This window comes from Panulirus ornatus, chromosome 11, assembly GCF_036320965.1.
Source record: "Panulirus ornatus isolate Po-2019 chromosome 11, ASM3632096v1, whole genome shotgun sequence".
Lineage (NCBI taxonomy): Eukaryota > Metazoa > Arthropoda > Malacostraca > Decapoda > Palinuridae > Panulirus > Panulirus ornatus.
The window spans coordinates 20,784,535-20,808,788 of record NC_092234.1 but is presented as its reverse complement, the minus strand read 5'-3'; the positions used below and the strand labels follow the sequence as shown (position 1 = coordinate 20,808,788).

At 41.5% G+C, this 24,254-nt stretch overlaps 1 protein-coding gene across 1 annotated transcript in view; it reads right to left on the bottom strand.

Moving 5' to 3' along the window:
* LOC139751368 (uncharacterized) overlaps positions 1-24,254 on the bottom strand; it is a 186,078-nt gene that overhangs the window by 110,205 nt on the left and 51,619 nt on the right. The gene's annotated exons all lie outside the window — the stretch shown is intronic.

Here is a 24,254-nt window from a genome sequence, read left to right as displayed (position 1 = left end):
CCACCATAATGCCTATGAAGTCTGCTGATTCATCAAGAGCCAATGATTTAACAGTAGCCCAGTCAGGTCTGTCAGGTAACATGCTGATAAACAACCAGCTGACTATATGTACTCACCAACCACTTGCATTTGTGCCTCAAGCCTGTTACTGTCAAGGCTCAAGAAATGTATGATCAAAAAGGAAGACTGGCAAAGAAGGGATGGTACATTAAATGGATGCTCTTAGAGCTCTACCTGTGATAGAGAAATGGTTTTCTCGCTCACCAAAACCTTCATTTCTCACCTAAGGGTAAGCCCTAAAAGCATCTAAGCACATCCACATTAAGGAGAGGCCTAACAAAAAACAGAAGAAATAATATGAAAGGGAGAATACTATGACAGAACTTTACCCTCAACAACACTTGGCTATTACTATGGACATCTCTCTAATAAAGGCAGCATATCCAGATCCACAAAGGAGATCAGCAAGACCAAAACATTGGTATCATTAAGGAAGAGTGCCACCAAAAGCCAAAGACTCCTTGCAAACAAAAAAAATCCAGTTAAATATTCCCGCTGAAAGGCACAGCAGATGCTAACCTACCTTACTTTGTGGCCTCTAGTGTGCAGCCCTGGCACTGAAAAGGCCAACTTCTAAAGCTCCAATATGAATGATTCTTGCTGATGAAATTTAAAAGAAGCCTGGATGACCAAACTAATGTTCCACTATATTATTCCACGAAACAGAGCAAAAATTCATATGACAAAGAATTCTCAGTTTGGAAAGACTATCCATAAAAGACAGACCTCAAAAGATTCTAACCTCTACACTATAGGCATTTCAAAAACTCCTTCCAGACCTAAAAGCTAAAAGGAACAGCATGTTTAAAATAAAAAACATCAATTTATCTATCCATCTATATCCTTGATGCCCATTCCCTTTGGAAACTCCCTTAAACAGGTGGCCATAGCAAAGGTCTCTCCATAACTGTGAACTCCAGTGCCACTTCTTAGCATTTAGTGTCTCACCCTTAACAGGCCACTGGCAAAGGGCAACTCTAGTGCAGTACTTTCAGAGGCTCCTACCTAATGTTCCTACCAAGTACTTCTACATGATGTGTCTACTGTTCCAGCCTACTACTTCGACCTAATGCTCATCCCTAATGTTTCTATCAGCTACTTACACCAAATGTTTCTTCCTAATGCTCATGTCTAATGTTCTTACCTACTCTTTCTATCAAATGCTCGTACCATTTTTTCCAACAGGCAAATATCAAGGATTCTCAAAAGTCTCTGTCTTGGATGAGAAGAGGATTCTACCTGAACCTTTAGAAAAAGTGTCACATCAGGCTATTACACAATGAGCTACAAACATCTAAGTCAATATTCACCAAAAAATTACTTTACAAAGCACTCTCCCAAACTACTAGAACTGCTTGCACTATTCTTGCTAACATGTAAGACAAAAACTTTAAATGTATCAACCTTGTTGTTTCAGAATCTCCAGATTTATCTATCAATCCACCTATCTATAACTTTGATGTTCCTTTCTGAAAATCCCTCAAGGGGTGGCCACAGCAATAGTCTCCATAGTGAGCTTTAGTGCTGCTTCTTAGCCTTTAGTGCCTCACCCTTGACAGGCAACTGGCAAAGAGCAAGCCTAGTGCACTTTTGCAGAGGCTCCTAAATAATGTTCTTACTGACTATTTCTAATGCTCCTTCCTAATGTTCCTACCTACTACTTCTACCTAACATTTCTACCTAATGCAGGCACTACCTCTATCTATGGCTCCCAACATTTTGCCAAGAGGCAGGGCTAGCGCATAGTACTCACCACAGGAAAATCTAGTCATGAAGGAGCTGTGTGAGTTCAGTGTTGTCAAGTGTTATGTGTGAAAAGGAGAGAATGTATGTAGACAGAATGCCAGTAGTCTATGTGTGGGTGAGGCAGAAAGAAAAAGAGCTACCTGGGTCTGAGGAGTGCAACTTGACAACCAAAGAAGTGCTGGCTCACTATGCAGCCACTACTAACCCTACACATTCTTTCAGCAAAGCCATAGTGGATTATAAAAACTTCAAATACATATGTATATCTAAAATTTAGATGAATTGGGTCTTGGGCCTTCCCAACTTGCATAGTTTTCCACATTTTGGATCACATTAACTAGCAATCATGTGCAATGTGAATGCAGGTAGAGTGAAACAGGAAAACCTAATTTCTTAAAATAAACAAAGAAAATTACGAATCCAGTATACAAATACAGTGCAGTGTTACTTTTTTCACATACGTTTGCCACTTCCCATGTCAGTGAGGCAGCACCAGGAACACACAAAAAATTGACCTCATTTACTCATAACCATCCTCTACCTGTCATGTATACTACACTAAAACCAGGCTACACAGACCTCTCTATGGTTTACCACTTATGCTTCATATGCCCTGGTGGTTCAGCCCATTGAAAACATGTTGCCTCCTTTATACCACATTGGTCCAATTCACTTTTTCCCATACATACCTCACATCCTCCAGAAAGTTCAGATCACCATCACAAAAAGCAACAGCCAAACCTCCTCTTCATTTTCCATATTTTCCTTTTTCCCTGCACTACTGACATATATACAATACCAACTGAGTCATCCTCTCCATATGTTTAAACCATTTCAGCACACCCTTAAAAGCATTTTCATATATAATCCCCATACTAACACACCTTGCTCTTACCCTACCATTACTTATTTGATCAACCCTCCTCACATCAAACTGTCCTAAAATTTCACTTCCAAAACATCTACCCTCTTCTAAACTTGTTTATCTAGAGCCCCTGTCTCGCATACATACAACACCATCACTAAGATACATAAGTAAAAATATATCCAAGTCAAACATACCACATGCTCACATTATTTCCAAAGTATATACTATTCATGTTTATTCATATCATAAATATATTATACATATTTCATTTTATTATTACACTTTGTCACTGTTTCCCGTGCTAGTGAGGTAGCACAAGGAAACAGATGAAAGAATGGCCCAACCCACCCACATACACATGTATATGCATACACACCCACACACGCACATATACATACCTATACATTTCAAAAGTTATCCCTAGGGAAAAGGGAAAGAGAGTGCTTCCCACAGTTTCCCTGCATGTCATAAAAGGTGACTAAAAGGGGAAGGAGCGGGGGTCTGGAAATCCTTCCCTCTTGGATTTTTTAATTTTCCAAAAGAGGAACAGAGAAGGGGACCAAGTGAGGATATTCCCTCAAACGCTCAGTCTCTGTTCTTAATGCTACCTCACTAATGCGAGAAATGGCAAATAATATGAAAAAAAAAAATTCAAATGTATACATACATACATATACAGAGACTAATACATATATGCATATGTACATATTCATACTTGCTGCCCTCAACCATTCCCATCGCCACCCCACCACATAAGAAATGGCACCCCTCTACCCATGCACGCTGGCGACATAGCGCTAGGAAAAAGAGAAAAAAGGCCATATTCATTCAAAATCAATCTCTAGCTGTCATGTGTAATGCACCGAAACCAAAGCTCCCTTTCCACATCTAGGCCCGACAAAACTTTCCATGGTTTACTCCCACACACTTCACATGCCTTGGTTCAATCCACTGACAGCATGTCGACCCCAGTATACAATATTGTTCCAATTCACTATTCCTTGCACGCCTTTCACCCTCCTGCATGTTCAGTCCCAGATTGCTCAAAATCTTTTTCACTCCATCCTTCCACCTCAACAAGAGGATGTATTGAAATGGTGTGGTGACATGGAGACAGTGAGTGAGGAGAGATTGACAAAGAGGATATATGTGTCAGAGGTGGAGGGAACGAGGAGAAGTGGGAGACCAAATAGGAGGTGGAAGGATGGAGTGAAAAAGATGGTGGCCTGAACATGCAGGAGGGTAAAAGGCATGCAAGGAATAGCGTAAATGGAATGATGTGGTATACCAGGTTGACATGCTGTCAATGGATTGAACTAGGGCACGTGAAGCGTCTGGGGTAAACAATGGAAAGTTTTGTGGGGCCTGGATGTGGAAAGGGAGCTGTGGTTTCGGTGCACTGTACATGACAGCTAGAGACTGAGTGTGAACGAATGTGGTCTTTGTTCTTTTCCTAGCACTTCCTTGCATGCATGAGAGGAAAAGGGGGTGTCATTTCATGTGTAACAGGGTGGCGATGGGAAATGAATAACAGTAGCAAGTAAGAACTATGTACATGTGTATATATGTATATTTCTGTGTATGTATATATATGTTTATGTTGAAATAGGGATAGGGGATTAAGAATACTTCCCACGTATTCCCTGCGTGTCATAGAAGGTGACTAAAAGGGGAGGGAGTGGGGGGCTGGAAATCCTCCCCTCTCGTTTTTTTTTTTTCAAAAGAAGGAACAGAGGGGGCCAGGTGAGGATATTCCAAAAAAGGCCCAGTCCTCTGTTCTTAACGCTACCTCGCTAACGCGGGAAATGGCGAATAGTTTAAAAGAAAAGAAAAAAGATGTTGAAATGTATAGGTATTTATATGTGAATGTGTGGACGTGTATGTACATGCATGTGTATGTGGGTGGATTGGGACATTCTTTCGTCTGTTTCTTTGCGCTACCTCCCTAACGTGGGAGACAGCGACAAAGTATAATAAATAAAAAAATATACATTATTTATTAATCTATATATTCATTTTGCTTTGTCTCTGTCTCCTGCGTTAGGGCAAGGAAACAGACGAAAGAGTGGCCAAACCCACCCAAATGTGGACATGTATATACATACATGTCAACATACGCAATTATACATAACTATACATCTCAAAGTACAGAAATATATACAAACACAGACAGAGGTATAAGTTTGTTGAGTATTCCTGGCAAATTATATGGGAGGGTATTGATCGAGAGGGTGAAGGCATGTACAGAGCATCAGATTGGGGAAGAGCAGTGTGGTTTCAGAAGTGGTAGAGGATGTGTGGATCAGGTGTTTGCTTTGAAGAATGTATGTGAGAAATACTTAGAAAAGCAAATGGATTTGTATGTAGCATTTATGGATCTGGAGAAGGCATATGATAGAGTTGATAGAGATGCTCTGTGGAAGGTATTAAGAATATATGGTGTGGGAGGAAAGTTGTTAGAAGCAGTGAAAAGTTTTTATCGAGGATGTAAGGCATGTGTACGTGTAGGAAGAGAGGAAAGTGATTGGTTCTCAGTGAATGTAGGTTTGCGGCAGGGGTGTGTGATGTCTCCATGGTTGTTTAATTTGTTTATGGATGGGGTTGTTAGGGAGGTGAATGCAAGAGTTTTGGAAAGAGGGGCAAGTATGAAGTCTGTTGGGGATGAGAGAGCTTGGGAAGTGAGTCAGTTGTTGTTCGCTGATGATACAGCGCTGGTGGCTGATTCATATGAGAAACTGCAGAAGCTGGTGACTGAGTTTGGTAAAGTGTGTGAAAGAAGAAAGTTAAGAGTAAATGTGAATAAGAGCAAGGTTATTAGGTACAGTAGGGTTGAGGGTCAAGTAAATTGGGAGGTGAGTTTGAATGGAGAAAAACTGGAGGAAGTGAAGTGTTTTAGATATCTGGGAGTGGATCTGGCAGCGGATGGAACCATGGAAGCGGAAGTGGATCATAGGGTGGGGGAGGGGGCGAAAATTCTGGGAGCCTTGAAGAATGTGTGGAAGTCGAGAACATTATCTCGGAAAGCAAATATGGGTATGTTTGAGGGAATAGTGGTTCCAACAATGTTGTATGGTTGCGAGGCGTGGACTATGGATAGAGTTGTGCGCAGGAGGATGGATGTGCTGGAAATGAGATGTTTGAGGACAATGTGTGGTGTGAGGTGGTTTGATCAAGTAAGTAACGTAAGGGTAAGAGAGATGTGTGGAAATAAAAAGAGCGTGGTTGAGAGAGCAGAAGAGGGTGTTTTGAAATGGTTTGGTCACATGGAGAGAATGAGTGAGGAAAGATTGACCAAGAGGATATATGTGTCGGAGGTGGAGGGAACGAGGAGAAGAGGGAGACCAAATTGGAGGTGGAAAGATGGAGTGAAAAAGATTTTGTGTGATCGGGGCCTGAACATGCAGGAGGGTGAAAGGAGGGCAAAGAATAGAGTGAATTGGATCGATGTGGTATACCGGGGTTGACGTGCTGTCAGTGGGTTGAATCAAGGCATGTGTATAGGGGTGGGTTGGGCCATTTCTTTCGTCTGTTTCCTTGCGCTACCTCGCAAACGCGGGAGACAGCGACAAAGCAAAAAAAAAAAAAGAAAAAAAAAAAAAACATAATTCATACTGTCTGCCTTTATTCATTCCCATCGCCACTCCACTACACATAAAATAACAACCCCCTCCCCCCTCATGTGCGCGAGGTAGCGCTAGGAAAAGAAAACAAAGGCCACATTCGTTCACACTCAGTCTCTTGCTGTCATGTGTAATGCACCAGCACCTGGGCATAAGAAGAAAGATCATGAGAGGCAAGTGTTTTGGGAGCAGCTGCATGAGTGTGTTAGTAGTTTTGATACACGAGACCAGGTTATACTGATGGGTGATTTGAATGCAAAGGTGAGTAATGTGGCAGTTGAGGGAATAATTGGTATACATGGGGTGTTCAGTGTTGTAAATGGAAATGGTGAAGATCTCGTATATTTATGTGCTGAAAAAAGACTGGTGATTGGGAATACCTAGTTTAAAAAGAGAGATATACATAAATATACGTATGTAAGTAGGAAACATGGCCAGGGAGCATTATTGGATTACATATTAATTGATAGGCATGTGAAAGAGAGACTTTTGGATGTTAATGTGCTGAGAGGTGCAACTGGACAGATGTCTGATCATTATCTTGTGGAGGTGAAGGTGAAGATTTGTAGAGGTTTTCAGAAAAGAAGGAAGAATGTTGGGGTGAATAGAGTGGTGAGAGTAAGTGAGCTTGGGAAGGAGACTCGTGTGAGGATGTACCAGGAGAGACTGAGTACAGAATGGAAAAAGGTGAGAACAAAGGAGGTAAGGGGAGTAGGGGAGGAATGGGATGTATTTAGGGAAGCAGTGATGGCTTACGCAAAAGATGCTTGTGGCATGAGAAGCGTGGGAGGTGGGCAGATTATAAAGGATAGTGAATGGTGTGATGAAGAAGTAAGATTATTAGTGAAAGAGAAGAGAGAGGCATTTGGACGATTTTTGCAAGGAAATAATGCAAATGAGTGGAAGATGTATAAAAGAAAGAGGCAGGAGGTCAAGAGAAAGGTGCAAGGGGTGAAAAAGAGGGCAAATGAGAGTTGGGGTGAAAGAGTATCATTAAATTTTAGGAAGAATAAAAAGATGTTTTGGAAGGAGGTAAATAAAGTGCATAACAAGGGAACAAATGGGAACTTCAGTGAAGGGCGCAAATGGAGAGGTGATAACAAGTAGTGGTGATGTGAGAAGGAGATGGAGTGAGTATTTTCAAGGTTTGTTGAATGTGTTTGATGATAGAGTGGCAGATATAGGGTGTTTTGGTGGAGGTGGTGTGCAAAGTGAGAGGGTTAGAGAAAATGATTTGGTAAACAGAGGAGACGTGGTAAAAGCTTTGCGGAAGATGAAAGCCGGCAAGGCAGCGTGGTTGGATGGTATTGCAGTGGAATTTATTAAAAAAAGGGGGTGACTGTATTGTTGACTGGTTGGTAAGGTTATTCAATGTATGCATGATTCGTGGTGAGGTGCCTGAGGATTGGCGGAATGCTTGCATAGTGCCATTGTACAAAGGCAAAGGGGATAAGAGTGAGTGCTCAAATTACAGATGTATAAGTTTGTTGAGTATTCCTGCTAAACTATATGGGAGGGTACTGATTGAGAGGTTGAAGGCATGTACAGAGCATCAGATTCGTGAAGAGCAGTGTGGTTTCAGAAGTGGTAGAGGATGTGTGGATCAGGTGTTTGCTTTGAAGAATGTATGTGAGAAATACTTAGAAAAGCAAATGGATTTATATGTAGCATTTATGGATCTGGAGAAGGCATATGATAGAGTAGATAGAGATGCTCTGTGGAAGGTATTAAGAATATATAAATATATAAGAATATATAAGAATATTATTATTATTATCATTATTATATAAGAATATATATAAGAATATAAGAATGATGTGGGAGGCAAGTTGTTAGAAGCCGTGAAAAGTTTTTATCGAGGATGTAAGGCATGTGTACGTGTAGGAAGAGAAGAAAGTGATTGGTTCTCAGTGAATGTAGGTTTGCGGCAAGGGTGTGTGATGTCTCCATGGTTGTTTAATTTGTTTATGGATGGGGTAGTTATGGAGGTGAATGCAAGAGTTTTGGAAAGAGGGGCAAGTATGCAGTCTGTTGTGGATGAGGGGCTTGGGAAGTGAGTCAGTTGTTGTTTGCTGATGATACAGCGCTGGTGGCTGATTCATGTGAGAAACTGCAGAAGCTGGTGACTGAGTTGGGTAAAGTGTGTGAATGAAGAAAGTTAAGAGTAAAGTGAATAAGAGCAAGGTTATCAAGTACAGTAAGGTTGAGGGTCAAGTCAATTGGGAGGTAAGTTTGAATGGAGAGAAACTGGAGGAAGTGAAGTGTTTTAGATATCTGGGAGTGGATTTGGCAGCGGATGGAACCATGGAAGTGGAAGTGAATCATAGGGTGGGGGAGGGGGCAAAAATTCTGGGAGCCTTGAAGAATGTGTGGAAGTCGAGAACATTATCTCGGAAAGCAACAACAGGTATGTTTGAAGGAATAGTGGTTCCAACAATGTTGTAAGGTTGCGAGGTGTGGGCTATGGATAGAGTTCTGCGCAGGAGGGTGGATGTGCTGGAAATGAGATGTTTGAGGACAATATGTAGTGAGAGGTGGTTTGAACGAGTAAGTAATGTAAGGGTAAGAGAGATATGTGGAAATAAAAAGCGTGTGGTTGAGAGAGCAGAAGAGGGTGTTTTGAAATGGTTTGGTCACATGGAGAGAATGAGTGAGGAAAGATTGAACAAGAGGATGTATGTGTCAGAGGTAGAGGGAATGAGGAGAAGTGGGAGACCAAATTGGAGGTGGAAAGATGGAGTGAAAACGATTTTGAGTGATCGGGACCTGAACATGCAGGAGGGTGACAGGAGTGCAAGGAATAGAGTGAATTGGAACGATGTGGTATACCGGGGTCGACGTGCTGTCAATGGATTGAACCAGGGCATGTGAAGCATCTGGGGTAAACCATGGAAAGTTCTGTGGGGCCTGGATGTGGAAAGAGAGCTGTGGTTTCGGTGCATTATTACATGACAGCTAGAGACTGAGTGTGAACGAATGGGGCCTTTGTTTTCTTTTCCTAGTGCTACCTCGCTCACATGAGGGGGGAGGGGGTTGTTATTCCATGTGTGGCGAGGTGGCGATGGGGATGAATAAAGGCAGACAGTATGAATTATGTACATGTGTATATATGTATATGTCTGTGTGTGTATAATTATATATGTATACATTGAGTTGTATAGGTATGTATATTCGCGTGTGTGGACATGTATGTATATACATGTGTATGTGGGTGGGGTGGGCCATTCTTTCGTCTGTTTCCTTGCGCTACCTCGCTAACCTGGGAAACAGCGACAAAGCAAGCAAAAGCAAGCAAAAATAACTCATGGTGAGGTGCCTGAGGATTGGCGGAATGCTTGCATAGTGCCATTGTACAAGGGCAAAGGGGATAAGAGTGAGTGCTCAAATTAAAGAGGTATAAGTTTGTTGAGTATTCCTGGGAAATTATATGGGAGGGTATTGATTGAGAGGGTGACGGCATGTACAGAGCATCAGATTGGGGAAGAGCAGTGTAATTTCAAAAGTGGTAGAGGATGTGTGGATCAGGTGTTTGCTTTGAAGAATGTATGTAAGAAATACTTAGAAAAGCAAATGGATTTGTATGTAGCATTTATGGATCTGGAGAAGGCATATGACAGAGTTGATAGAGATGCTCTGTGGAAAGTATTAAGAATATATGGTGTGAGAGGCAAGTTGTTAGAAGAAGTGAAAAGTTTTTATCGAGGATGTAAGGAATGTGTACGTGTAGGAAGAGAGGAAAGTGATTGGTTCTCAGTGAATGTAGGTTTGCGGCAAGGGTGTGTAATGTCTCCATGATTGTTTAATTTGTTTATGGATGGGGTTGTTAGGGAGGTGAATGCAAGAGTTTTGGAAAGAGGGGCAAATATGCAGTCTGTTGTGGATGAGAGAGCTTGGGAAGTGAGTCAGTTGTTGTTCGCTGATGATACAGCGCTGGTGGCTGATTCATGTGAGAAACTGAGTAAGCTGGTGACTGAGTTTCTTAAAGTGTGTGAAAGAAGAAAGTTGAAAGTAAATGTGAATAAGAGCAGGTTATTTGGTACAGTAGGGTTGAGGGTCAAGTCAATTGGGAGGTGGGTTTGAATGGAGAGAAACTGGAGGAAGTGAAGTGTTTTAGATATCTTGGAGTGGATTTGGCAGTGGATGGAACCATGGAAGCAGAAGTGAATCATAGGGTGGGGGAGGGGGCGAAAATTCTGGGAGCCTTAAAGAATGTGTGGAAGTCAAGAACATTATCTCGGAAAGCAATAATGGGTATGTTTGAAGGAATAGTGGTTCCAACAATGTTGTATGGTTGCATGGCGTGGGCTATGGATAGAGTTGTGCGCAGGAGGGTGGATGTGCTGGAAATGAGATGTTTGAGGACAAGGTGAGTTGGTTTGATCGAGTAAGTAATAATAGGGTAAGAGAGATGTGTGGTAAAAAAAAGAGTGCGGTTGAGAGAGTAGAAGAGGGTGTTTTGAAATGGTTTGGTCACATGGAGAGAATGAGTGAGGAAAGATTGACCAAAAGGATATATGTGTCAGAGGTGGAGGGAACGAGGAGAAATGGGAGACCAAATTGGAGGTGGAAAGATGGAGTGAAAAAGAGAGATGTGTGGTAAAAAAAAAGAGTGCGGTTGAGAGAGTAGAAGAGGGTGTTTTGAAATGGTTTGGTCACATGGAGAGAATGAGTGAGGAAAGATTGACCAAGAGGATATAAGTGTCAGAGGTGGAGGGAACGAGGAGAAATGGGAGACCAAATTGGAGGTGGAAAGATGGAGTGAAAAAGATTATTGAGTGATCGGGGCCTGAACATGCAGGAGGGTGAAAGGCGTGCAAGGAATAGAGTGAATTAGAACGATGTGGTATACTGGGGCCGACGTGCTGTCAATGGATTGAGCCACGGCATGTGAAGCATCTGGGGTAAACCATGGAAAGTTCTGTGGGGACTGGATGTGGAAAGGGAGCTGTGGTTTCAGTGCATTATTACTACATGACAGCTAGAGACTGAGTGTGAACGAATGGGGCCTTTGTTGTCTTTTCCTAGCACTACCTCACACACATGAGGGGGAAGGGGGTTGTTAGTACATGTGTGGCAAGGTGGCGATGGGAACGAATAAAGGCAGACAGTATGAATTATGTACATGTGTATATATGTCTGTGTGTGTATATATATGTATACATTGAGATGTATAGGTATGTATATTTGCGTGTGTGGATGTGTATGTATATACATGTGTATGTGGGTGGGTTGGGCCATTCTTTCATCTGTTTCCTTGCACTACCTCGCTAACGCGGGAGACATATATATATATATATATATATATATATATATATATATATATATATATATATATATATATATATATATATATATATATATATATATATATATATATATATATATATATATATATATATATATATATATATATATATATATATATATATATATATTCCCTCAAAGGCCCAGTCCTCTGTTCTTAACACTACCTTGCTAATGTGGGAAATGGCGAATAGTATGAAAAAAGAATATATATATATATATATATATATATATATATATATATATATATATATATATATATATATATATATATATCTCATCCCCAGCAGATACATAATCACCCCTCTCTCCAAAACTCATATGATACTGAATAGCACAAGCTGTGGTTAGAGACTATCGGAGGTCATTGAGGTCAACACGAGCAAGAAGGATAGAGGATAGACCTGTCTACCCTCCTATCTTCAGAGGAGAGGAGGGTAAAGGACAGACAGACACACCGATTCTCAAAGGATTTCGAGCTGTTGTCCCCTGTGTTGACCAACTATCTTCGAGAAAATCTGGGATCAGCTTGGACACCTCTGGCTGAGGAAGCCTGGACTCAGGCATTTTAGGTCATCGTAAGTGTGACCTTCTCCACCTATGAAGCTCCTGAATCACAACAGTCTTGAACACTGGATGCATTTCATGTGTAATACTTTGATATCTGTCATCATTGTTTGCAAGACATAGTTATGTATTTTTATCACATATATTATTGGTGTTTTGACAAGAAAATAGTGAAATTGGAGAAAAATGTAGCTTAGACATTGAAGCTTATTGATACAGTGGTTAAATTGATGAGAACTGCTATTGACGTTTGTGTAAATAAATTATACATTTCCTTTTTCCATAGCCAGAGGTTGACCCATTATGTGACATTCATTTTTTTCATTCATTTCAAGCTAGAAGTTTCAGTTTTCTAAATTGTTTCTTACATTTTTCATATGTATATATATGTATGTGTGTGTGTGTGTATGTGTGCGTGTGTGTGTGTATGTGTGTGTATGTGTATATGTATATATATATGTATATTATCCCTGGGGATAGGGGTGAAAGAATACTTCCCACGTATTCCTCGCGTGTCGTAGAAAGCGACTAGAGGGGACGGGAGCGGGGGGCCAGAAATCCTCCCCTCCTTGTATCAACTTTCTAAAATGGGAAACAGAAGAAGGAGTCACGCGGGGAGTGCTCATCCTCCTCGAAGGCTCAGAGTGGGGTGCCTAAATGTGTGTGGATGTAACCAAGATGTGAAAAAAGGAGAGATAGGTAGTATGTTTGAGGAAAGGAACCTGGATGTTTTGGCTCTGAGTGAAACGAAGCTCAAGGGTAAAGGGGAAGAGTGGTTTGGGAATGTCTGGGGAGTAAAGTCAGGGGTTAGTGAGAAGACAAGAGCAAGGGAAGGAGTAGCAATACTCCTGAAACAGGAGTTGTGGGAGTATGTGATAGAATGTAAGAAAGTAAATTCTCGATTAATATGGGTAAAACTGAAAGTTGATGGAGAGAGGTGGGTGATTATTGGTGCATATGCACCTGGGCATGAGAAGAAAGATCATGAGAGGCAAGTGTTTTGGGAGCAGCTGAATGAGTGTGTTAATGGTTTTGATGCACGAGACCGGGTTATAGTGATGGGTGATTTGAATGCAAAGGTGAGTAATGTGGCAGTTGAGGGAATAATTGGTATACATGGGGTGTTCAGTGTTGTAAATGGAAATGGTGAAGAGCTTGTAGATTTATGTGCTGAAAAAGGACTGATGATTGGGAATACCTGGTTTAAAAAGCGAGATATACATAAGTATACTTATGTAAGTAGGAGAGATGGCCAGAGAGCGTTATTGGATTACGTGTTAATTGACAGGCATGCGAAAGAGAGACTTTTGGATGTTAATGTGCTGAGAGGTGCAACTGGAGGGATGTCTGATCATTATCTTCTGGAGGCTAAGGTGAAGATTTGTATGGGTTTTCAGAAAAGAAGAGTGAATGTTGGGGTGAAGAGGGTGGTGAGAGTAAGTGAGCTTGGGAAGGAGACCTGTGTGAGGAAGTACCAGGAGAGACTGAGTACAGAATGGAAAAAGGTGAGAACAATGGAAGTAAGGGGAGTGGGGGAGGAATGGGATGTATTTAGGGAATCAGTGATGGATTGCGCAAAAGATGCTTGTGGCATGAGAAGAGTGGGAGGTGGGTTGATTAGAAAGGGTAGTGAGTGGTGGGATGAAGAAGTAAGAGTATTAGTGAAAGAGAAGAGAGAGGCATTTGGACGATTTTTGCAGGGAAAAAATGAAATTGAGTGGGAGATGTATAAAAGAAAGAGACAGGAGGTCAAGAGAAAGGTGTAAGAGGTGAAAAAAAGGGCAAATGAGAGTTGGGGTGAGAGAGTATCATTAAATTTTAGGGAGAATAAAAAGATGTTCTGGAAGGAGGTAAATAAAGTGCGTAAGATAAGGGAGCAAATGGGAACTTCAGTGAAGGGCGCAAATGGGGAGGTGATAACAAGTAGTGGTGATGTGAGAAGGAGATGGAGTGAGTATTTTGAAGGTTTGTTGAATGTGTTTGATGATAGAGTGGCAGATATAGGGTGTTTTGGTCGAGGTGGTGTGCAAAGTGAGAGGGTTAAGGAAAATGATTTGGTAAACAGAGAAGAGGTAGTGAAAGCTTTGCGGAAGATGAAAGCCGGCAAGGCAGCAGGTTTGGATGGTATTGCAGTGGAATTTATTAAAAAAGGGGGTGACTGTATTGTTGACTGGTTGGTAAGGTTATTTAATGTATGTATGACTCATGGTGAGGTGCCTGAGGATTGGCGGAATGCGTGCATAGTGCCATTGTACAAAGGCAAAGGGGATAAGAGTGAGTGCTCAAATTACAGAGGTATAAGTTTGTTGAGTATTCCTGGTAAATTATATGGGAGGGTATTGATTGAGAGGGTGAAGGCATGTACAGAGCATCAGATTGGGGAAGAGCAGTGTGGTTTCAGAAGTGGTAGAGGATGTGTGGATCAGGTGTTTGCTTTGAAGAATGTATGTGAGAAATACTTAGAAAAGCAAATGGATTTGTATGTAGCATTAATGGATCTGGAGAAGGCATATGATAGAGTTGATAGAGATGCTCTGTGGAAGGTATTAAGAATATATGGTGTGGGAGGAAAGTTGTTAGAAGCAGTGAAAAGTTTTTATCGAGGATGTAAGGCATGTGTACGTGTAGGAAGAGAGGAAAGTGATTGGTTCTCAGTGAATGTAGGTTTGCGGCAGGGGTGTGTGATGTCTCCATGGTTCTTTAATTTGTTTATGGATGGGGTTGTTAGGGAGGTAAATGCAAGAGTTTTGGAAAGAGGGGCAAGTATGAAGTCTGTTGGGGATGAGAGAGCTTGGGAAGTGAGTCAGTTGTTGTTCGCTGATGATACAGCGCTGGTGGCTGATTCATGTGAGAAACTGCAGAAGCTGGTGACTGAGTTTGGTAAAGTGTGTGGAAGAAGAAAGTTAAGAGTAAATGTGAATAAGAGCAAGGTTAATGGTACAGTAGGGTTGAGGGTCAAGTCAATTGGGAGGTGAGTTTGAATGGAGAAAAACTGGAGGAAGTGAAGTGTTGTAGATATCTGGGAGTGGATCTGGCAGCGGATGGAACCATGGAAGCGGAAGTGGATCATAGGGTGGGGGAGGGGGCAAAAATTCTGGGGGCCTTGAAGAATGTGTGGAAGTCGAGAACATTATCTCGGAAAGCAAAAATGGGTATTTTTGAAGGAATAGTGGTTCCAACAATGTTGTATGGTTGCGAGGCGTGGGCTATGGATAGAGTTGTGCGCAGGAGGATGGATGTGCTGGAAATGAGATGTTTGAGGACAATGTGTGGTGTGAGGTGGTTTGATCGAGTGAGTAACGTAAGGGTAAGAGAGATGTGTGGAAATAAAAAGAGTGTGGTTGAGAGAGCAGAAGAGGGTGTTTTGAAGTGGTTTGGGCACATGGAGAGAATGAGTGAGGAAAGATTGACCAAGAGGATATATGTGTCGGAGGTGGAGGGAACGAGGAGAAGAGGGAGACCAAATTGGAGGTGGAAAGATGGAGTGAAAAAGATTTTGTGTGATCGGGGCCTGAACATGCAGGAGGGTGAAAGGAGGGCAAGGAATAGAGTGAATTGGAGCGATGTGGTATACCGGGGTTGACGTGCTGTCAGTGGATTGAATCAAGGCATGTGAAGCGTCTGGGGGTAAACCATGGAAAGCTGTGTAGGTATGTATATTTGCGTGTGTGGACGTATGTATATACATGTGTATGGGGGGGGGTTGGGCCATTTCTTTCGTCTGTTTCCTTGCGCTACCTCGCAAACGCGGGAGACAGCGACAAAGTATAATAAAAAAAATATATATATATATATATATATATATATATATATATATATATATATATATATATATATATATATATATATATATATATCCCTGGGGATAGGGGATTAAGAATACTTCCCACGTATTCCCTGCGTGTCGTAGAAGGCGACTAAAAGGGCAGGGAGCGGGGGGCTGGAAATCCTCCCCTCTCGTTTTTTTTTTTTTTTTTTTTTTTCCAAAAGAAGGAACAGAGTGGGGCCAGGTGAGGATATTCCAACAAAGGCCCAGGCTTCTGTTCTTAACGCTACCTCGCTAGCGCGGGAAATGGCGAATAGTTTAAAAGAAAGAATATATATATATTTATTATTATTTTTTTATTATACTTTGTCGCTGTCTCCCGCGTTTGCGAGGTAGCGCAAGGAAACAGACGAAAGAAATGGCCCAACCCCCCCATACACATGTATATACATACCTACACAGCTTTCCATGGTTTACCCCAGACGCTTCACATGCCTTGATTCAATCCACTGACAGCACGTCAACCCCGGTATACCACATCGCTCCAATTCACTCTATTCCTTGCCCTCCTTTCACCCTCCTGCATGTTCAGGCCCCGATCACACAAAATCTTTTTCACTCCATCTTTCCACCTCCAATTTGGTCTCCCTCTTCTCCTCGTTCCCTCCACCTCCGACACATATATCCTCTTGGTCAATCTTTCCTCACTCATTCTCTCCATGTGCCCAAACCACTTCAAAGCACCCTCTTCTGCTCTCTCAACCACGCTCTTTTTATCTCCACACAACTCTCTTACCCTTACGTTACTCACTCGATCAAACCACCTCACACCACACATTGTCCATTTTTTTTTTTTTTTTTTCCAAAAGAAGAAACAGAGAAAGGGGCCAGGTGAGGATATTCCCTCAAAGGCCCAGTCCTCATCCTCTGTTCTTAACGCTACCTCGCTAATGCGGGAAATGGCGATTAGTATAAAAAAAAAAAAATATATATATATATATATATATATATATATATATATATATATATATATATATATAAGGGTAAGAGAGATGTGTGGAAATAAAAAGAGCGTGGTTGAGAGAGCAGAAGAGGGTGTTTTGAAATGGTTTGGGCACATGGAGAGAATGAGTGAGGAAAGATTGACCAAGAGGATATATGTGTCGGAGGTGGAGGGAACGAGGAGAAGAGGGAGACCAAATTGGAGGTGGAAAGATGGAGTGAAAAGGATTTTGTGTGATAGGGGCCTGAACATGCAGGAGGGTGAAAGGAGGGCAAGGAATAGAGTGAATTGGAGCGATGTGGTATACAGGGGTTGACGTGCTGTCAGTGGATTGAATCAAGGCATGTGAAGCGTCTGGGGTAAACCATGGAAAGCTGTGTAGGTATGTATATTTGCGTGTGTGGACGTGTGTATGTACATGTGTATGGGGGGGGTTGGGCCATTTCTTTCGTCTGTTTCCTTGCGCTACCTCGCAAACGCGGGAGACAGCGACAAAGTATAAAAAAAAAAAAAAAAAAAAAAAAAAAAAAAATATATATATATATATATATATATATATATATATATATATATATATATATATATATATATATATATATATATATATATATTATTTATTCATTTTACTTTGTTGCTGTCTCCCACGTTAGCAAGGTAGCATAAAACATTGTTGGAACCACTATTCCTTCAAACATACCCATTTTTGCTTTCTGAGATAATGTTCTCAATTTCTACACATTCTTCAACGCTCCCAGAATTTTCGCCCTCTCCCCCACCCTATGATTCACTTCCGCTTCCATGGTTCCATCCGCTCCCAAATCCACTCCCTGATATCTAAAACACTTCAGTTCCTCCAGTTTTTCTCCAATCAAACTTAACTCCCAATTGACTTGTCCCTCAACCATACTAATAACAGACATAAACATAAATACACATGTACATATTCATATTTGCTGCCTTCATCCATTCCCCTCGCCACCTCACCACACATGAAAAACAGCACCCCCCTCTCCTCTGCGCGCGAGGTAGCGCTAGGAAAAGACAACAAAGGCCACATTCATTCACACTCACTCTATAGCTGTTATGTGTAATGCACCGAAACCACAGCTCCCTTTCCACATCCAGGCCCCACAAAAATTTCCATGGTTTACCCCAGATGCTTCATGTGCCCTGGTTCAATCCACTAACGGCACGCCCACCCCGGTATACCACATCATTCCAATTCACTCTATTCCTTGCATGCCTTTCACTCTCCTGTTCGTTTAGGCCCCGATCATTCAAAATCTTTTTCACTCCATCCTTCCACCTCCAATTTACTCTCCTACCTCTCCTCATTCCCTCCACCTCTGACAAATATATCCTCTTTGTCAATCTTTCCTCATTCATTCTCTCCATGTGACCAAACCAATTCAATACACCCTCTTCTGCTCTCTCAACCACACTCTTTTTATTACCACACATCTCTCTTACCTTTCATTACTTACTCAATCAAACTACCTCACACTATATATTGTCCTCAAACATTTCATTTCCAACACATTCACTTTCTTCCGCACAATCCTATCTACAACCCACGCCTCACAACCATATAACATTGTTGGAACCACTATTCCTTCAAACATACCCATTTTTGCTCTTCAAGACAACATTCTCGTTTTCCACACATTCTTCAATGCTCCCAGAACCTTTGCCCCCTCCCCCACCCTGTGACTCACTTCTGCTTCCATCCGCTGCTAAATCCAGTCACAGATATCTGAAACACTTCACTTCCTCCAGTTTTTCTCCATTCAAACTTACCTCCCAATTAACTTGTCCCTCAACAATACTGTACCTAATTACCTTGCTCTTATTCACATTTATTCTCGGCTTTCTTCTTTCACACACCTTACCAAACTCAGTCACCAGCTTCTACAGTTTCTCACTCGAATCAGCCACCAGCGCTGTATCATTGGCGAACAACAACTGACTCACTTCCCAAGCCCTCTCATCCACAACAGACTGCATACTTGCCCCTCTTTCCAAAACTCTTGTATTCACCTTCCTAGCAACACCATCCATAAACAAATTAAACAACCATGGAGACATCACGCACCCCTGCCGCAAACCGACTTTCACTGGAAAACCAATCACTTTCCTCTCTTCCTACTCGTACACATGCGTTACATCCTTGGTAAAAACTTTTCACTGTTTGTAGCAATTTACCTTCCACACCATATACTCTTAATACCTTCCACAAAGCATCTCTATCAACTCTATCATATGCCTCCTCCAGATCCATAAATGCTACATACAAATCCATCTATTTTTTTAAGTATTTCTCACATTCATTCTTTAAAGTAAACACCTGATTCACACATCCTCTACCACTTCTAAAACCATATTGCTCTTCCCAAATCTGATGCTCTGTACATGCCTTTACTCTCTCAATTAATACCCTCCCAAATAATTTCCCAGGGATATTCAACAAACTTATACCTCTGTAATTTGAGCACTCACCTTTATCCCCTTTGCCTTTGTACAATGGAACTATGCATACATTCCACCAATCCTCAGGCACTTTGCCTTGAACCATACATACATTGAATATCATCACCAACCAGTCAACAACACAGTCATCCACTTTTTTAATAAATTTCACTGCAATACCATCCAAACCCACCACCTTGCCGGCTTTCATCTTCTGCAAAGCTTTCACTACCTCTTCTCTATTTACTAAACCATTTTCCCTGACCCTCTCACTTCGCACTCCACCTCGAACAAAACATCCTATGTCTGCCACTCTATCATCAAACACATTCAACAAATCTTCAAAATCCATTTCCTCACTTCATCACTACTCGTTATTGCCTTCCCATTTCCCCCCTTCATCGATGTTCCCATTTGTTCTCTTGTCTTATGCATTTTATTTACCTCCTTCCAAAACATCTTTTTATTCTCCTTAAAATTTAATGATACTCTCTCAACCCAACTCTCATTTGCCTTCTTTTTTACCTCTTGCACCTTTCTCTTGACATAATGCCTCTTTCTTTTATACATCTCCAAGTCATTCGCACTATTTCCCTGCAAAAATCGTCCAAACATCTCTCTCTTCTCTTTCACTAACAATCTTACATCATTCCACTACTCACTACCCATTCTAATCTGCCCATCTCTCACCTTTCTCAAGCCACAAGCATCTTTTGTGCATGCAATCACTGCTTCCCTAAATATGTCTCAATGCTCTCCCACTCCCCTTACATCATCTGCTCTCACCTCCTTTCTAAGCTCACTTACTCTCACCACTCTCTTCATCCCAACATTCTCTCTTTTCTGAAAACCTCTACAAATCTTCATCTTTACCTCCACAAGATAATGATCAGACATCCCTCCAGTTGCCCCTCACAGCACATTACCATTCAAAAGTCTCTCTTTCACACACCTATCAATTGACATGTAATCCAATAATGCTCTCTGGCCTACTCTCCTACTTACATATGTAAACTTATGTATATATCTCTTTTTAAACCAGGTATTCCCACTCACCAGTCATTTTTAAGCACATAAATCTACAAGCTCTTCACCATTTCCATTTAGAACAATGAACACCCCATGTACAAAAATTATACCCTCAACTGCCACATTACTCACCTTTGCATTCAAATCACCCATCACTATAACCCGGTCTCTTGCATCAATGCTGCTAAGACACACTCACTCAGCTGTTCCCAAAACACTTGTCTCTCATGATCTTTCCTCTCATGACCAGGTGCATAGGCATCAATAATCACCCATCTCTCTCTCTCTATCCATTTTCAGTTTTACCTCTACCAAACTAGAGTCTATTTTCTTACACTCTATCACATATTCCCACAATTTCTGTTTCAGGAGTAGTGCTACTCCTTCCTTTGCTCTGGTCCCCTCACCATCACATGACTTTACTCCTAAGACATTCCCAAACCACTCTTCCCCTTTACCCTTAAGCTTTGTTTCACTCAGAGCCAAAACATCCAGGTTTCTTTCCTCAAAGATACTACCTATTTCTCCTTTTTTCTCATCTTGGTTACATCCACACACATTTGAACACCCCAATCTGAGCCTTCGAGGAGGATGAGCACTCCTCGCATGAATCTTTCTTCTGTTTCCCCTTTTAGAAAGTTTAAATATAATCTGGGGTTTCTAGCACCCCTGCTCCCATCCCCTTTAGTCGCCTTGCACAACACGCAGAGAATGTGTGGGAAGTATTCTTTCTCCCCTATCCCCAGATAGGGGAGAAAGATATATACATATATACACATATGCACATATTCATGCTCGCTTGCCTTCATCAATGTATTCTCTGCATGTTGTACAACTCAGCTAATTGGGGAGGGAGCGAGGGGCTGGAAATCCTCCCCTCCAGGTTTTACTTCTCCAAAGGAAGAAACAGAGAAGGGGGCTAAGTGAGGATTTTGCATCTTGGGCTCAGTCTTCTGCTCTTAATGCTACATCATGGAAGCAAAATATGGTGAATATGTAGAGGTTTTCAGAAAAGAGAGAATGTTGGGGAGAAGAGAGTGGTAAGAGTAAGTGAGCTTGGAAAGGAGACTTCAGGGAGGAAGTACCAGGAGACACTGAGTGTAGAATGGCAAAAGGTGAAAGCAAACGACATGAGGGGAGTGGGAGAAGAATGGGACATATTTAGGGAAGCAGTGATGGCTTGCACAAAAGATGCTTGTGGCATGAGAAAGGTGGGACATGGGCTGATTAGAAAGGGTAGTGAGTGGTGGGATGAAGAAGTAAGGTTGTTAGTGAAAAAGAAGAGAGAGGCATTTGGACGATTTTTGCAGGGATGCAGTGCAAATGACCGGAAGATTTGTAAAAGAAAGTGGTAAGAGGTCAAGAGAAAGGTGCAAGAGGTGAAAAACATGGCAAATGAGAGTTGGGATGAGAGAGTATCATTGAATTTTAGGGAGAATAAAAAGATGTTTTGGTAGGAGGTAAAGTGCGTAAGACAAGAAAACAAATGGAAATATAGGTGAAGGGGACAAATGGGGAGGTAATAACAAATAGCGATGAAGTCAGGAGACAGAGCGAGAATCTTGAAGGTTTGTTGAATATGTCTGATGACAGAGTGGCAGATATAGAGTGTTTTGGTCAGGGTGGTGTGCAAAGTGAGAGGGGTCAGGGAGAATGGTTTGGTAAACAGAGAAGAGGTAATGAAAGCTTTGCAGACGATGAAAGCTGGAAAGGTGGTGGGTTTGGATGGTATTGCAAAGGAATTTATCAAAAAAAGGGGATGACTGTGTTGTTGATTGGTTGGTAAGGATATTCAATGTATGTATGGATCATGGTGAAGTGCCTGAGGATTAGCGAAATGCATGCATAGTGTCATTGTACAGAGGCAAAGAGGATAAAGGTGAGTGTTCAAATTACAGAGACTAAGTTTGTTGAGTATTCCTGGGAAATTATATGGGAGGGTACTGACTGAGAGAAAAAAGGCATGTACAGAGCATAAGACTGGGGAAGAGCAGTGTGGTTTCAGAAGCGGTAAAGGATGTGTGGATCAGGTGTTTGCTTTGAAGAGTGTATGTGAGAAATACTTAGAAAAATCAATGGATCTGTGTGTAGCATTTATGGATCTGAAGAAGGCATATGATAGGGTTGATAGAGATGCTTTGAGGAAGGTTTTAAGAGTATATGGTGTGGGAGGTAAGTGGCTAGAAGCAGTGAAAAGTTTTTACCAAGGATGTAAGGCATGTGTACGAGTAGGAAGAGAGAGAGGAAAGTGATTGGTTCCCAGTGAATGTTGGTTTGCAGCAGGGGTGTGTGATGTCTCCATGGTTGTTTAATCTGTATATGGATAGGGTAGTTAGGGAGGTAAAAGCAGGAGTTTTGGAGAAAGGGGCAAGTATGAAGCTGGTTGGGGATGAGAGGGCATGAGTAGTGAGTCAGTTATTGCTTGCCGATGATACAGCTTTAGTGGCTGACTCGAGTGAGAAACTGCAGAAGTTGGCTGAGTTTGAAAAAGTATGTGAAAGGGGAAAGTTGAGAGTAAATGTGAATAAGAGCAAGGTTATTACGTTCAGTAGGGTTGAGTGACAAGTCAATTGGGATGTAAGTTTGAATGGAGAAAAACTGGAGGAAATGTTTTAGATATCTGTGAGTGGACTTAGCAGCGAATAGAACCATGGAAGTGGAAGTGAGTCACAAAGTGGGGGAGGGGGTGAAGGTTCTGGGAGCAATGAAGAATGTGTGGAAGGATAGAGCATTATCTTGGAGAGCAAAATTGGGTATGTTTGAAGTAATAGTAGTTGCAACAATATTATATGGTTGCGAGACCAGGGCTATAGATAGGGTTGTATGGAGGAGGATGGATGTGTTGGAAATGAAATGTTAAGGACACTAAGTGGTGCGAGGTGGTTTGATTGAGTAAGTACTGAAAGGGTAAGAGAGATGTTTGGAAATAAAAAGAGTGTAGCTGAAAGAGCAGAAGTGGGTGTGTTGAAATGGTTTGTTCACATGGAGAGAATGAGTAAGGAAAGATTGACAAAGAGGATATATGTGTCAGAGGTGGAGGGAACAAGAAGCAGGAGACCAAACTGGAGGAGGAAGGATGGAGTGAAACAAGATTTTGAGCAATTGGGGCCTGAGCATATAGGTGGGTGAGAGGCATGCAACGAGGCATGCAAGGAATAGAGTAACTTGGAACAGTGTGGTATACTGGGGTCGACAAGCTATTAATGGACTGAGCCAGGCACGTGAAATGTCTGGGGTATATGTGTGTATATGTATGTATATGAATGTGTATGGGCGTTTATGTATATGAATGTGCATATGAGGGGATGGGACTTCTTTCATCTGTTTCCTGATGCTACGTTGCTGATGCAATTAAGTATAATAAATAAATAATTATTACTTATTCATTTTCTTATACATTCACTGTACTTGATTGCACTAGCCTGAGCCAGCCAGGCAATCATTTTACTGACCAACCCCTAAAGTGGATGATCAGCTGGGTTGAATGTGGACCATCTGCCTTATCCAGGATTCAAATCTATGAGCTCGAACCTGGGAGGCCCATGAATGCATCATGGTCAGGAACGCTAAGTGCTACACCATAGACACGTTAATGCAGATGGCAAATATGCTTCACAGCCAATAGGTGGGTGTATATATCATACAGTTCAAAGGCAAGAAATATTCATTAACTATGTTTTATGAACAAACCAGAAGTTAGTGAACAAGAGAAATATATCTAATGGACACTGTAAGCATATCATTTCTTATAACACATGTTACTGAACATATTTCATTGTACATAATGAAAAGACAGTGTACACAGTAAGCGTTTAGTGGACAAAA